Source organism: Camarhynchus parvulus, chromosome 1A, assembly GCF_901933205.1.
Source record: "Camarhynchus parvulus chromosome 1A, STF_HiC, whole genome shotgun sequence".
Classification (NCBI taxonomy): Eukaryota; Metazoa; Chordata; class Aves; order Passeriformes; family Thraupidae; genus Camarhynchus; species Camarhynchus parvulus.
In genome coordinates this window covers 9,543,272-9,559,353 of record NC_044586.1, presented here as the reverse complement: position 1 = coordinate 9,559,353, position 16,082 = coordinate 9,543,272, and positions in this window count along the sequence as shown.

Sequence of the window (16,082 nt, the reverse complement as noted above, 5' to 3'; positions counted from 1 at the left end):
CAACTACCCTTATTGACTCTCCAGGCTCCACACGATAGTGCTCATATTACCTCTCAGCACACTTACTTGCTTTTTGTTTTGTCATAAAAAATGATGTTTTTATTTGGCCTGTGTGCTTGGATATGCGTGTCTTGTTCTGTCATCATGATTCTCTCCTTTCATGTAGTTTGAGTAGATTAAGTCTTCCTGACTACTTCATCTGTCAACCAGAGCCCTGGTACCTATTTTGCTGAAATTAAAGCCATAATACCATGCAATCTTTTATTTCTATAGAGGTTACCCTGCTGTTTTATTGAACCAAAATCTTCTCTTACTTCATGTACCACCCCTACTATTGAACTCCATTGTCTTCTGCCTGCTTTTTAATTTTGCTTGAGAAAAAGAAGTGTAAGGTTTTTAAAGTATCAGCTGGGGTAGCTTTTTTATCCTTTTCTCAGCTGCCTGGTTGATTAATGTTTTTAATGGCTGAAAAATCACCTGGAATAAATAAATAATCATGTCTTCAAAGCTCTTTAATTGCCTTTAGTGCTTCCTGTTGGATGGCAGAAATCATCCTGTTGTGGAATACATCTTAGGCACATGCCCAAGATATTTCTGGGGCACTTTTGTGTGCTCTAGTTTGAGCTGAACATCAGCTCTCTGAATTTCCCTCTGCTAAACTAATAGATTAGTTCTTACAGGCTGTTATTTTCTGATGCCTCACACACTATCAGGTAGTTATTTGATACTTCCAGCTGGGAGCAATAGACTCTAGAGACTCTCAAAATGTAGAGTGAAAACAGACTAATATTTGTAGTTTCTCACTTGAGTCAGTTACTTGTCATTGGGAAACTGGAGGATCTGCTGTGATACCGACTGAGCTGATCCACTGGGGAATCCCACATGTGCACAGTATGTGAACTTCAATATCACAAATTCCTTCCCCATTTTGGCTACCAGAGTGAACCTCATGTAGAGGTGAAATCATTTCTATTCACAAGGAAGGATACAGATAATACTAGATCTGGTGTTGGTCACAGAAAATGATGACTATTCATCTTTGTTGCTATAGCAAAACCACATGTATACAGCAAAACTTATAAACACTGTTCTGCAAATTTTGATGGAAACTCTGCTGCTAACTCCTCTATTTATATTTCACCGTGTCTGTTTCAGCTAGCTTTTATTCATTGTTCAAGTCAATCCCATCATGTGTCAAGAACTGTCAGCCAAGTTCAAACACCAGAGGAAGAGCACACACCTCAGGCAGTGAGTGTGAAAACCAGCAATGCATTCCTGTAATTGTTCATGAAACTTCCAAACAGGAGGTTTTTACTGGGCCATATATCCAGCCCTTTCCTCTCACCATGAGCTACTGCTTGAACTCTGCCTTTGGCCTCTGCCTGTTTGTCGCCCTGGCTGCTCCATGGCTTGGTTCTACTCCTTGTTGTGGGAGCATTTTGAAATCATTATGCCTTTATTTTCTGAGAAGCAAGATTTATGGGGAAGGTAATATCCTTTATTAGACTGTTTGGTTCATTTGGAAAAAATAGGCATTCTTGTGGGGTCAGAGTCCCTTCATTACACTTGTTTTCTGCCTGCTTGGTTTTTCCATGTCTGAAAGAACTGCTTAGAGAAAGCAGGCCTGCTCATTTTGTTCCTTTTGGTTGCTACATTTTCTTCCAGAGTAATAGAGAGAACACATGTACTTGTGTTATTTTGTGGGGACTTGTGTTCTTTTGCGGAGACTTGTGTGCTTGTTTTTCCAAAATCCAAAATAAAAATAATAAAACCAATTTTAGGCCAAACATCTGTATTTTGGCCCTGGTGTATGGAAACCTCACTGCCTCCAGGTTTTTTGGAAAAAATCCTGGACTGATATGATCAACTTCTCTTTTTCTTAGAGGAAAAATAAAAATCTGCTTTACCAGTTACATAAGAGGGAGAGAAAAACCCTATGGAGAATAGCAAGATATATGTATTGATTTAAAAATGACAAATAGAAACATTCCAAATATTTGCAAATTATTTCTTCTGCTGCTTACACCCCGAGTAATAGAAAAACAATCTGTATTGAGTAACAGACTGTAGGTTTTGAATATTTTTAAGGTCTAATGCAGTGCTGAATTCCAGACCCATGCAACTTCTCAGCTATCTAGCAGAATTTACGTAAGTTTTAGCTGATTTAAATACCAATATATTTTTCCTTGACAGCATGGCCTCTACATAGTGGGCAAAGAGTTCTTACACTCTTCTAGTAATTCCATTCTATGCTTTTCTCACTCTGTTTACTTCTCCCTGAAATGACCATGACCTTCTGCCAGATTTTCTTGAAGGTTATGCTAATCTTTGTTGGCAAGAGAAACAGTAGCTGGAGCGAAAAAAAGTGAAAGAGAATGCCACATGAGAATGAGCAGCATGCAGAGCGTAGAAGTTTCTGCAATAACTGGAACTGGAGCAGCCTTGTCAGCATGCAGTCCCTGGAGCAGTAAGTGGGGATGTACACACTGGAATGTTCAAGAATGAAATGTTAATTAACATTCAGGTGCTCAGAAAGGCATTTGGGATAAATCCTTTGCTAAGGCAGGTGGGGCCCCCTCGGGTACTTTCCGTGAAGTTTCGTGTATCTCACACAGCCCTTCATTTAGCCTCAAAACTAATTTCTGTCGTGTTTAAGTCCAAATGAATTTGTTTGTCTCCCTGAGAGTGCAGTGCACAGCCTTTCACACATAAATAGCAAATGTGTTTATGTGCAGGGTCAAAGAAACTTCCCACAATATTTTCTGACCTGAGCATCTTAAAACATGGTCAAAATTAAACTGCCTTGTGTCAGATTTGTGCAGATCAGTATATTTAACAACATGGAAGTATTCTTATGGAGTGGAGGGAAAGGGTTAATGCCATTCTCTTAAAGGAGCTGGAATTGCTGCTGCTTCCTAGAAGATCCCAAGCATTGCAGTTTAAGCCACTTCAGGCTCTTGAACATTGCAACATCTGTAGTGGGGTTCAGGGCCAAAATGCAAACAGTTATGTCACATCTACTTTACAAGATGGGACGTGGTTTAACCAAGTTGAGGGGCAAGCCTGCTGCAAGGAGGCCCCACAATATATTTGTTTTTGTAGAACAGATGAACCCTAAATTAGTACCAGATGTCAGTACTAGGTCTGCTGTATGGGGAACACAGCAGGGAACAAGCAATTATGGTGGAGCCACTGTGAGGCCATATTTAAGGTTGCATTCTGTTTTGCACTGACAGGGAGAACTCAGTCTTTTTATATTATATTAAAACACCATCTTGCTCCATTCAGCATTGGTCCATGTGTGTATCTACTGGGGGGTGATAAAGTGCCTTCTGCTCTCAAACCAGGTTGCAATCTGCCTTTGGATTGCCTAAACAGCGTATCCATGCCCTATTGCTATTTGTGCTCTGTGCTGAGATTGTGAAGAGTGGTGTGAGCTTCTTCTTTCTTGGTTTGCTTCAACTGCCTTTGGCTTCATATGTAGCTCTGCTCTCATCACAGGCTGCAATGCTTTTGGCCTTGTGATCATTTTTCTGTCATTTTGCTTGTTAGTTTGTTCATTGGTTACTTAGCAATTTTCTTTGTTTTCCTAGACTTTTTTTGTTGCCAAGAACTTTCCTCTTGGCAAACAGGGAAAAGAGGAGATTTTCAGTTTGAGTTAAGCCATGTGGCTTCCAATAGCCTTTTAGTTCTCTGCCTCAGAACAATTAAGTCCCTTATCCCACATGGCTCTTTTGTGACAAGGTCTTCTTGCACTTCCCATCACATGTGTTGAGGGCATGTGTCAGGAAGAATCCTTATTGTCAAGAAGATAATTGCTTTCAGAAAGCAATTATCTTCTTTAATAATTCTTTATTCTGGAGATTCCGCTAACTCCATGTCGTTCACTTGCTCAGATAAAAGAAAAGATCTTCAGTGTCATCTCTTGAACTTAATTGGGAACCTCTGAGGGTTTCTTCAGACACCAGCAGGGCAACACTGAGGGCAAGGACTCTGTGTTTGGAAGGTCTTTTTTTCTCATTAATGTCTGAGTAGTTTTCCTTTGGTGCAATACAGTGCATAGGGAGTTCAAGGAAGATAATTTAATCCAATGTCTTCAAATAAATGTCTCTTGTTTCTTCCTTGCTTTTCAACTTTCATGACTTAGTAGTCCCACAGGCTCCATCTGTAGAGGGATACTGTAAAGGGCCATGATGTAGAATTTGGCTATATTCTCTTACAATCCAATGTCTGGCTGATAGCACACACCTTTGGACACTTTGCATGACAGCCTATATCCTCCAAAATAGCACTCAGTTGTGGCTGAGGTTATAGTAAGGGCCAGGGGCTGTTTGTTGAAAACAATATGGATAAAACCACCTGGTCTGGGGTAGCTCATGTCTATGAGGGCACAGGTTTGCTCTCAAGAGCATGCCATTCCTTCTAAAGGACAGAGAAGGGACTCTGGGATGTTTTATTTGCTTGTGCAGCTGTAGCTGTATTGGTCCTGAAGAGGTTCAGATGTGTGTTTGTAAGAATAACTCAGTGTTGAGTTCCTGTGATGACACAAAATCATCAGGAACAGCAGGAAGCCTTTGGTATTCACCTACTGGAGTAAAAATTGTATCTTCGGAGAACGGCTGATCCAACTGTATAGACCATTTTGGTCACCCCAAACAGACAACACAGAGACCCTTCAGAGAAAGATCTCTACACAGATTTGCCCACTGGAAATTATTCTTCTAGCAACATATACTCCTTTTACAGGATCAGAAAAACTCTTCTGATAGAAACTAATTTTATTTCTCTCTTCGCTGTTTTCACCATAACCAAAGAGATATTTAGGCTGCTGTCCCTACACACTGCATGTGTTCACTAGCACTGGCACCTCCCTAACTACCATTTAGCCTCCTGTTTATGACTTCTTCTTGAACACACTCCTTAAGTGAGAAACAAGTCTTGTGGTATTCACAACCACATAATTAAATCTGACTTCTCAGCCCCTCACAACTGATAAAAGTTGCTTTTTTCATTTGAGAGTCTCAGAAGAAAGAAACTCATCATCGGTCCCCTGGGTTCAGTGTCTACTCTTATGTATGCCTACAGATTTTATTAACCTAATCTTTTCCACAATCAGGCAGACTAAATGGTATCTGTCAGGGGTCTGGGTTGTCAATACAGCCTTGCAACCTGTTATCCATCTTCCTCAGCCCAAATGAACCTGGACTTTAAGTAAACTTAAAGATAAGTGCCACCTAATGAACTACAGTGCCCTGAATCTACCATCTTCAGCTCCTCTGGATGAGTCTATAGTCTCTCCTGATACTTAGGAGATTATTTAAAGTGGTTCCAAAAATAATCATAAGGTGGCCTAGGCTTTTGTGATCATAGTGGAGGAGTGAAAAGTTGTATTCTCTTTTATACTCAGTCTGTTTTTTACAGTCAAATGTTGTATGTCTGTGAAAATTTACACCTCTTTAATCCATTAATAAAACTTCAGTAGGCTGAAAAGGTTCAAAAAATTCAGTGATTATTGGCTGAGTGAATTGATTCAAAATTTTCTTTAGTATGTTACTGCATGCTTCAGCATATTTTTCAATCTCCTCTGCCTTAATATCAAAAAATAAAAGGTACGGACGGAATGAAAGTTTGATAGATTACTGGAGTTAAAACATAATTTTTTCTTTTTGTTAATCAACCAAGTTTTAGTTTTTCAGTGGCAATTTTATGTATGTTACAGAAAGCTAATGGTAAAAACATTCTGCTCAACTTCTGTCCTCTGACTCAATCTCAAGAGACAGAAAACCCCAATAATACATTAATTTAGTTGATATGCTCCACATCTGTAGGGATAAAAGCCATATTTTGCCTGGTTGGAGAAAAAAAAGCAGTAAAGGAGTTCTTAAGTTATGCAAAGCAGATATTGTTTTTTGAACATTACAATACTTTACATGTTTAGGTGAGACAATTCTAAATATATGCCAGCAGGCAAATCACTTGCCCTGCTTGTGGGGACAAAGTATTGATGAATTGTGAGGAAGGCAGCCCTGAACAAACAAAATTTGCCATGCAATTGGGGAGACTTGCTGCTGCCTGTGGAACAAAGCCATGTGCCACCGGTGGCTTTACCTTTCCATGTTTCTTTGCTCTGTTTTGTGTTAAATCTGTCACACAAGTAACTGGTTACGCCCTTACAAGGTGGTGTTGTGGCACATCAGTCTGAGGGGGCTATGAAAGAAGATGCTGCCCTCAGAAAGGGAGCAGGTTCACCTTTTACGTAAGAGATGCCAACTTAAAGAATATTCTGCAGACTTTCAGTGAATGAGGCATCTCACCCATGACTATTCCGAAAATAAGACACCTCTATCAAGATTTGAAGGATCTTGTTCTGGATCCCCATTTTTCTAAGAGTTCTTTTAGCATACAAAGAACGTGGAGAAATGTTGTTTCCTCCTGCAGGTGATCATGCCAGAGCTCAGTCTGCATTAGAGATATTGTTCAGGGAGATTGCCAAATGCAGACTTCATGGAATATTGGTCATTAGGTTAATGGAAGGTTTTTTCAGAGTGAGAGAAAAACACTCATAACGCTAATGCTGGTGAAATATGAGGCTGGCCCTGAGCAAGTTCTTCCCAGCCAAGGGATTGAAGAATGGGACTTCTGATACTTCTACTAATTAAATGAGGGTAGGGTGTTCAAAATATTGATGTCTTGGATGATATTCCAGTCGATAACCATGCAGATGAATGAGATTAGGGAACAGGGGAGATTCAGCCTTGCATGATGTTCTCTGTTTGGAACTCATGGCACGATTACAATACATTGTAAGAAAAAATTGGTTCTGGAGCTGTTAGGGGCCTAGAGATCATATAACACCTAAAAGTTCACCTAACTTTTGTCTCTGAGTGAGAAAAGAGGAAATTCCCAAAATAGGTTGCTGTCAGTGTCTCAGATGTTTTTTGCTTTGGTTACTGCAATCTTCTCCTGTCTGGCCCCATGGTTCCTCTGCTGTCTCCCTCACATCTGTCCTAAATGTTTCTGCTAAAGTCACACTCATTTCCTCCCACAAATTAGCACTCCATTGATTTCCTGTCGCTTGCCATGTCAAATTCAAGCTGCTCATCTTTACCTACAACGCCCTTATTGTGTGCTCCTGCCCATATATTCAGTTTCATTTCCTCTGACTCCCCCTCCCACATCTCTGATCTGGAAATGACCTCAGTTCACAGGATTTGAGGTCCACAAATAAAAGACTGAAGTGAAACTGTTTTTAATCAACGTTGGTTGATTAAAATCATCCTGATTTTAATTAGCTGGTTTCTGTAGCAATTCATACACTCCAGATAGAATTATCTTGACCTAACATATTTTTATGTCAGTATAAGCAAACCAGAGCAGCTTTCTTTGGGGTTATTCCTCTTATTATTGTGTAAGCCTATGATACATGCATTAGTTTGCATTGGCATGCAGAAGCTAAACTGATAAAACCATTTTGAGAGCCAATATGAGTGTTGACAAGAAAACAATTTTCTTCCATTTTACACTTCTGAGATTTGAAAAGAATAAATAAATATATTGTCTTCCAACTGAAACAAAGCTCTCAGAGCATTGCTAGAAATAAGAAAGACCTGCACCAGTAACATTACAGTGGGCCATGAAAGGAAGGTTGATTCTCTGTGAATGAAACAGAAAAAAAGTTGATCCTCAGTGTTTCCTGGTTTCTCACACTTTGCTACTTCCTAAGACCTTTATTGGTCTGTAATCTGCAGGAAGGCTGTGCCTTCCTTTCCATCATGCTACCAGCTCCTCTTCCTAATTTCCCAGCACATCTTTTCTATTTTTTTAGTGTCTTTCCTTATTGCCTTTTGTAGCCATGGTATAGAGGTGATGAGCATCTAGAGCAGCACTAAGACTGATATAAAGAAGATCTTTGCATGGTACACTTTGCCAGCTGTGACGGTGTACAATTTTGACCATGGATATGTTCCAGTGTAGCAATCTAATTACCCAATATCAGTGGACACGTCCATCTGATCCTTTGTTATGTCTTCTTCTGCCCACTTCTGATGTGGGCAAAAGTCACCTAGTTAATAGTTTGCACCTGGTTAATTCGGCTTAACAACCAGCTTCTAAAATAACTCAAACTTCCTCATTGCCCTATCACTTTCCCACAGTGCAGTCTGATTATGTGGGGGATAGGGAGACTGGCCTTTTTCTCCTGTCTGTGCTGAAGGTGAAGGCTGCAGCTGCCTACATGTACACAAGGAGTACTTCAACCTCCAGCAGCTCCCAGTTCAATTTTATGTACCTGGTCAATCACCTAAATGTTTGTATGGAGGTTTCATGCTTAACACTTGTTGATTCTTTCTTTTCCTCATTGACAAGATACATGTTTGGGAAGGCTCTCCTTGTTTAGAGAACCTAGAGTTAAACATTGGATCAGTCAATTTGGCACCCTTTTCCTTATAAATCTCCCACAAAAGGTGTCAGTACTCAGGGGAAATATCCTGACTGTTGCCATGCTACAGGAGTTTGTGTGGGGCAGCTCGAAGGGTTCTGTTCTCTTGAAATAAAACAGAGTGAAGGGAGAAGCCAAGAACACAATGCACACTGCACATGTGCGTGCATGTTTGTGTGATGGCTACAGTGTTTTTCTGCTGAATTTGTTTGCTTTGAGACTGAAGGTGAAAACAAAACAAGTGGACCTCTCTTTTACTGAGGTCACAATAAGTCAAATACACCAACAGTGTAAAAGTGGTTTGGCTTCCTAGTTCTCCTCACCTGAGCTAGCAGTGGCTGTTTATCAAGCACATTAATTTTACTATCAGCAGAGATAAAGCAAGTTGAGGAAGAAGGGGTGGGGGTTACACGAGAGGCCAAGGACAGGGAGCTTTCCGTGCAGCCTCTCAAACACTTTGATTGTAGTTTGGGATTTTACAAAGCTGCACATGTTGAGTAATATCTGCCAATAAACACAGCTCAGTGGGTGAGAAATCTGTCTGCCTCTTGCTGAGGATTAGAAGAGAAAAGACACCAAACGAGCAGTTTCTTCACATGTGGGTCATGCCCCTCACTGGGGTACTTGCCCCTGACCTAATCCTGTTCTACTTTGTCTCCCTCACTCCCTCCTGTCTTCCTTCCCCCTTCTCCTCCTCTGCTGCCGCACTACTGGTGGTCTGGTGCATGCTGCACAGATGTTTTCCCCATGCTATTATAAGATTATTTTTCAAGTGGCTTCTTGGAACAGATGTTTCAGTGTATGCACTCGCCTTGTCTTGGCTGAAAGTGCTCTTTGCAAAGAGCAGATTGCCTTGCTGCTCTCCTTTTGATCTAAAGAGCGAGCGCGAGTAAAAATCCCCACGCGAACGATACTGGGTTTTGTTTTGGGCTGCTTGGCAATGGTGCACCTGGGTGTGTGTCTCCTGCTTCTTTTCTCCCCATCACTAGAGCTGCTTGCAGATGGTTTTTTCTGTGCCTTTCTTCCCCAATCCATTTTTTTTTCCCCTTTGTGATCCAATACTTTACCCCCACTGCCTTTAAATTTTCTTTCATCTAACATTCTGGTATTCATGCTTTAAAAATGATTCTCTACCCTCATCTTCATTTTTTCCTTCCCTTGGCAACTCCTGGACTGTTAGGATGGATTAGTCCCATGAGTTTGGGTACAGGACCTGTTCCCCTTTTGGTCTTTTAGTTTTGAATTTATATTCATTGCTTAGTTTCTCAGTTGTCCCAGTGAATTCACCAGGGTATTGTTGCTGCTGCTTTTTAATTTTATTTCTCCTATAGGCTCAGGAATATTTTCAAGAATCAAATATTCTTATGATGTCAAAGGAGCATCTTTTCCAAGTGCCACTTAATTTAGAGATGTCACAACAGCATGACACAAGGAGGTTGTGAAATTTTTGCTATGTTTTAGGACCTTGTAGCTAGACTTAACCCACTGAATCTCATCTTTTGTGATTAAAAAAATTAATTTAAAAATCCTTATGTGCTCATATCCTGTCTATTAAATAGACAGTATGTCAGCTTCAACTCTCTGTGTTGCCCTTAAAATTTCTACTTACATGAACTCAGTCTACAGAGAGAAAAATAAATATTGATAATTTTTTCTGAGCCAATGAGAGAGAATTTTGAGTGGGTTCCTAACTTACTACTAATCAAGTTCAGTTGATTTGGGATTATTTATATCAGCAGAGAATTTGGTTTGGATACCTGGCCATTTTTACTCTTGTTTTAATATGGCCAACTCTATGTACCCATTAACTCATTTTATATTGTCTTCTTATGGAAAAGTTCTGCAGAATTCAGTGGGGAATGCTAACCTCACCTAGGTTAATGTGAGAATTCTGTAACAGGAATATTACTTTCTATTTCATTTCCAGTCTGTCCTAGATTGCTCCAGAAGTGTTAATTCTCCTTGTTCATTTATAGACTTGCAGAGAAATTTCTCTAGAACTCAGCTGGGCTAAAATGATGAAGTAACACACCTTCCCAGGTTATAGTTTTAAACCACAATTGTAGCCTAGTGAACCCTTCCCTCCTCTAGCTTCCCTCACAGGATTGTTCTATGGCATTGTACTTCAGTGGGTGTCAGCAATAAATGAATAAAAAACCAAATATACATACATACATATATATATATATATATATATATAAAATATATATATACAAATAAATAAATAAATAAATAAATAAATAAATAAATAAATAAATAAATAAATAAATAAATATGGGCATATATGCTTTGGCAGCATTTCCCATCCATTAAACTACTCCTGCCTGTGAGCAAAACCTGTAAGAGCAGCTGTGGTTTTGATGCACTGCTCTCAAAGTAAGAACACCTGTAAAACTGACCTATGGGCATAAATTCACCTACAATCCAAATAATCCATTTGAGATAAATTATTTCATTTCCAGTCACATTTGGGGCCAGACTGCCACACATCCTTCTTCTCTGGAGACTTAGAAAACTGTCCTTTCAGTACTGCTGCTGGTAGGTTGCTCCTTCCTCTTGCATTCTGCACTGAAGCACTAGAAAGCTTCCCTGAGCCACCTCTGTATTGTTAGCATCTAAAAGGGTAGTGGAAGGGGAGAAGAAGAATACTGTGTGGTTTAGTGATGATTTTCAACAGGCTTATGAAAGAAAGATCATATGACAGAAAGCATGTGATCTCAGGAGACTGGATTCTCATGCTACAGGAAATCCAGTCCTGTTTCCTGACCTTTCTATGTGGTTGGTGTTGCAGGTGACATTGCAGACATAGTCACATCCAGCACCTGAAATTTGCTAAAGCCACCCCCAATCTTTTCAAACAAAAGAAATCATTGAAAATAAGCTGAAAAAACAGCCATATGTTGGCCATCCAGGTAATTTCTTCTGACCCGGGTGAGCCACATGTCATTCATAACAGATACTGTTCTGCATTCTTGTTATGATTCTTTGTTGAGAGAAATGCCATAGGATTGCCAGCCTATTCCCGTGTTCAACTATTCCTGCTGCCCATAACGTTTTCCAAGTCTGAATAACATTTATTGTTGCCATTGTACAGGCAGCAACTGGAGGGTTTCTCCAAAAACTCACAGGTGACTGTAGGAATACCTAGGCTGTGTCAGCTGGGCTCCTTCAAGCCTGTGATTTAAGTGTAACCTGTTATCAAAAGTCCTATGGCAGCAGCCAGGGGTTGCTTTAGTTTGATTTTGTTCATTTGGATTAAATGATGAAAATGAAAGCTTAATGCATATTTGCTTTCTTTTTTATATAACTAAGTATTTAATTGGTTATGTCAAAATAAAAAAATTGAGGGACTCATTGATTGGCTTTTTAGTTGCTTTTTTGCCTTTTAGCAAGCATAAAAAGTAACACATATGGAATTATTATTTTTAAAATGTGGAAAAATTCTGTGTTACCTAAACTGACCTTTAGCTGATAATGTTCTGTGTGAGGATGATATTTTAGTTGCCTTTCTGTTTATCCTTTTCAAAAGAATATGGAGCATGAAAGAGGACTTAAAATGTACATTTTCAGAAGACGGTATCACAAATGTCTCTGATGAGGATGTGCTTCCACATTGGATATCTTCCTTACTTCATGGTCCAAGGAAGAGTTGATCTTAAAACACTCTTGATCTGTGCTGGACAGAAAAATGTGAAGAGCTACAACTCCTCTTGCAGTGGACATTTGCAGAAGTAGACAGCCATGAACAGCAGGGATCTAAAGCTGCACAGCCCCTGCAGAGCTTCTTGGGGATTTACTACAAATTTTAATTATAATTTAGACAAAATAAAAATCTAACCTGTAGTGATTGGCAGTTATCTGGATTTGAGGGAGTTGACAGCTGTCATGACTTTATTTTTAGAATCATAGAATATTTTGCATTGGAAGAGAGCTGAAAGGTCATCTGGCTCCAGTCCCCTTTGCCATGGAGCAACCAAGACCTGCTTGCTCAAAACCCCATCCAAGCTGGCCTTGAGCCCCTATGTCATTTTAGTTTGGTTTTTATACATAAATTGTCAAAGTTTTATAACATGCTCCTGTACATTTCACTTTTGGAGTCCTTTGGAGGACAAATGGCATTTTTCTGCCTCCAGATGTGACGACCCCAAAATTTCCTGTTAGAGGTATTGCTAACAGAGCTTGGGCAAAAAAAAATCATGAGAAGGTGGCTTTCCAAGTGAATGAACATCAGGACAAAGAAGTGATAGCTCTTGGCTTCAAAAATGAAGCATAGATCCTAAATGATTGGATCTGAACACTTCAGGAAAGATTTAAAAAGGGTCAAATCCTATATCCTATATCAATCCTATTATTTAATAACATGGGAAACCAACAACTAGGTAATAATTTTGAGAAAATATTATTCATAATAGACTGCTGTCAGTAACTTGACTTAATTCTGTGTATTCATTAACAGTTGTTCTTGATCAGAGCACTTTGAAATAAGATAGCAAATCTTGTTCTATTTTATCTGAGAAGGTAGAAGGGACAGGCTCTTCACAGCAAAGGTTAAAGGAAGCATTGGCATAACTCAGTCCCTAAAGTGCACTGAGTAGTCCTCCATGGAAGGCTTTTGATAACTTTTGATAACTTTGCATCAGCACTTCTGCCTCCTGCCCTCTTTCGCAGATACACCTAAAGATATATAGGCACCTTAAACCTCAGTCCCAAAATTTATAGGGTGTGAGATGAGGTGGAGGTAAAAAAACTTAAATTCCTTTTTCATGGTGAACGGTTTGTGCTCTTGTACTGACATCTGTACTACATCTTTCTGAAGCATAACAAATATTTTTTTTCTGACCAGCATTCTGATATCTGATGTTCAGAATATGGTGTTCCTGAAAGACAGAAGAGAGGATATATTTTTTGTCCTTTTGCCCTACAATTGCCTTTTTATTCTCTACGCACATTTTATAACACCTACACCTTGTGCTTTGAGGTTTCCATAGGGTTACAGACTTGGCAGAGGCCTGAAAGACCAACTCACACTAAGTCTGATTTAACATCACTACCTCTCTGTTGTGATTTCCAGCTTTCTGAGCCACCCTAGGCAATCTTTTCCTGCATTGTGGAACGGTTTGTTTGATCTGACTCTACTGCTTAGAAGTAGGGCTATTAATTTTGGCTTGTAATTGTAACTAAACATCAAATGAATGCAATAATGGTAAAAAACTGCATCCTGAACATTGTGATGATAAACTGACACTAGGTACCTTTTTCCAGGAAGTTTTTCTGCTCCATCAGGGTCCTTTTCTCTACAGATACAGCTGGACTTTGGTGTCCTCTCTTTCCCTCATGCCTCTGGATACCACAGTTAGTCATACCCATCTCAAACATTCCTCCTATCCCTCTTCTTTCCCTCACTCCAGCATAGCTCTGGATGTGTCTGGATGCATCACCACTGATGCTAATCTTGCTGGAACTGTTCGCCCCTGGATATTTGAGGCTGCAATCTAAAATTACCTTGTAGGAAGGATAGGGTTAAAAAAGCATTATGGGGTTCACAGGAAGGTAATCTGTGGGCAGGGTTGAGGCACATCTAATCTACAGGATGATCTTGCTTCATCAGTACCTTACAATTGTCCTATGGGACTAATTATAAATAGTTCAGTAATCATCAGCTGGGAAATGTTTTTAATGACAAACTTCACCTCCAAAGCTTCTGTGTCCCTTCTCCCTGGACAAACATGTGGCAATCTATTAATATTAAACAAAATGTTGCTTATTTAAATGATAAATGGGAGCCATATTATTGGTTAACAGCTCTGTTTGGAAACAGTTTTAGAGGTGGTCATGTAACAAAATGGGATTAAACCCAGGTGACAACATAAAGCATTAAAGCTGAAGTAGTAGCAAATGCAGGCAGTCAGCTAGGAAGGTCTGTGAGAACTTACAAACAGGAGAACGGGGTTCTTTAATTTGGGAATCAGGTTTTAAGCCATATTTTCTGATTGCACAATTGAATTTAACTCTTAGCTAACAAACAGACCTAGAATTTGAAGTTGCAAAGTCCATCTCACAGGATGTTTTCCTCCTGGCTCATAAGGCTTATGAAATACACACTTTTTTTTTTCTTTGTGTCACTGCAGTGCAGTTGATTTCAGAGAAGGCTTAAATAACATTGCAGAAGTCCTCCCTTCCAAAGGACAGCCAAAACTTCCTTGGCTCACCTGCCAGTTCTATTCTGACTCTTGTGTGTCACACAGCTGTCGGCTCACACCACACAGCTGGATGACTACTGAGTTTATGAGAATATTTGTGACCACTCTTAATTTAGATGAAAGCTATGACTCCAGCAGCCAATGGCAGGCAAACATTGGCTGCCTAAAAGATATGAGCACTTTCTTTTATAAAAATGCATTCTAGTTTCTGGCACTTCCTAGATGGCTGAGCTCAAGGGCTGGAAAATATGAGGTTGGGACACTGTGATTCAGCTGTTTGCTGTATAGCATTCATTATTATCTTCTGTATTTTCCCACAAGGACAGTTATAAATAATTTTGTAGTGATCAGATGGGAGAAGTAAGCACAATCCTTACTCAGCACAACTGGAGAACAAGCTTTCCATCATCCCTCCCCCACTTTCTCTATCTGACACCCTTGCTGTTCCCTGACCACTTTTACTACTGAGGTAGTGGCCCCAGCCTGGGTGCTGGTGGTGCAGGAGCTCCTCACCTGTGAGGGTGAAGAGGAGAGCAAAGAGCCATGAGGAACCTGACTCTGCCTCCCCCTCCACATGCCAGCTGGAGCAAATGTCTGTAAGTCTGATTCAGGGTCCTCTGAAGATCGCGCAAATATTTGTGTTGATTTCAGTGGCTTTGGATCAGCACCTGTGTACACAGTAAGGGTTTTTTCCCATAAAAGGACAAAGTTGTGTTTTCCTTTCATAGAGAGAAAGGAAGCACCAATACTGCTTTCCCTGCTCTGCTCCTGAGAGAGTCCCTCTGGATGTTGCTGTGCATCCTGATTGGCTGTTCCAGCAGATCCCTGGAAAGCCTAACCCATGCACACGCCTCCATTCTTCTTGTTCCAAGACAAAGGAACGATGCTTGGTGGGTTCCACCTCATAGTTTGCAATGTTTAAGGGGTAATGAAAGGCCAGGAACATTTTATGGAATGTGTCCATTCCAAGAGAGGGAAAATTAATCCTTTATTACCCAAGGCAACTGTAAGTCAGTGTGAGTGACACAACACCTTGATCCTTTAAAAGTGCATTCCACTTAGCGCTACCATGCAATTCCTGTTTTTCTTTTAAAGCTTTTGTACCTGAAGCTGTGTGGTTTAACTGATTTGTTTGGGTTTTTCTTTTACCTTAGAAGAATCTGGATGAGGAACTCACAAGCAAATAAAATCTAAGGCTACAGTCCAGAAAAGTTTACCAAGTCACAAGTCACTTAAATTCATATTTATGTTGCCGGATCTCTGAAAAAAAAGTGTAATAAGGTCAAGTCCCAGGAAATCTGCATGATTAAAATAAAAATTAAGAAGAATTTATAACCCGTGATTCATCAGTTTGATTGACTGCTGTTGTATTAATGTACTGTGTTTCATCCATTTTCTTCACTTTAATCACTTTAATTCTGTGGTTTCAAAGTCTGTCTCATAGG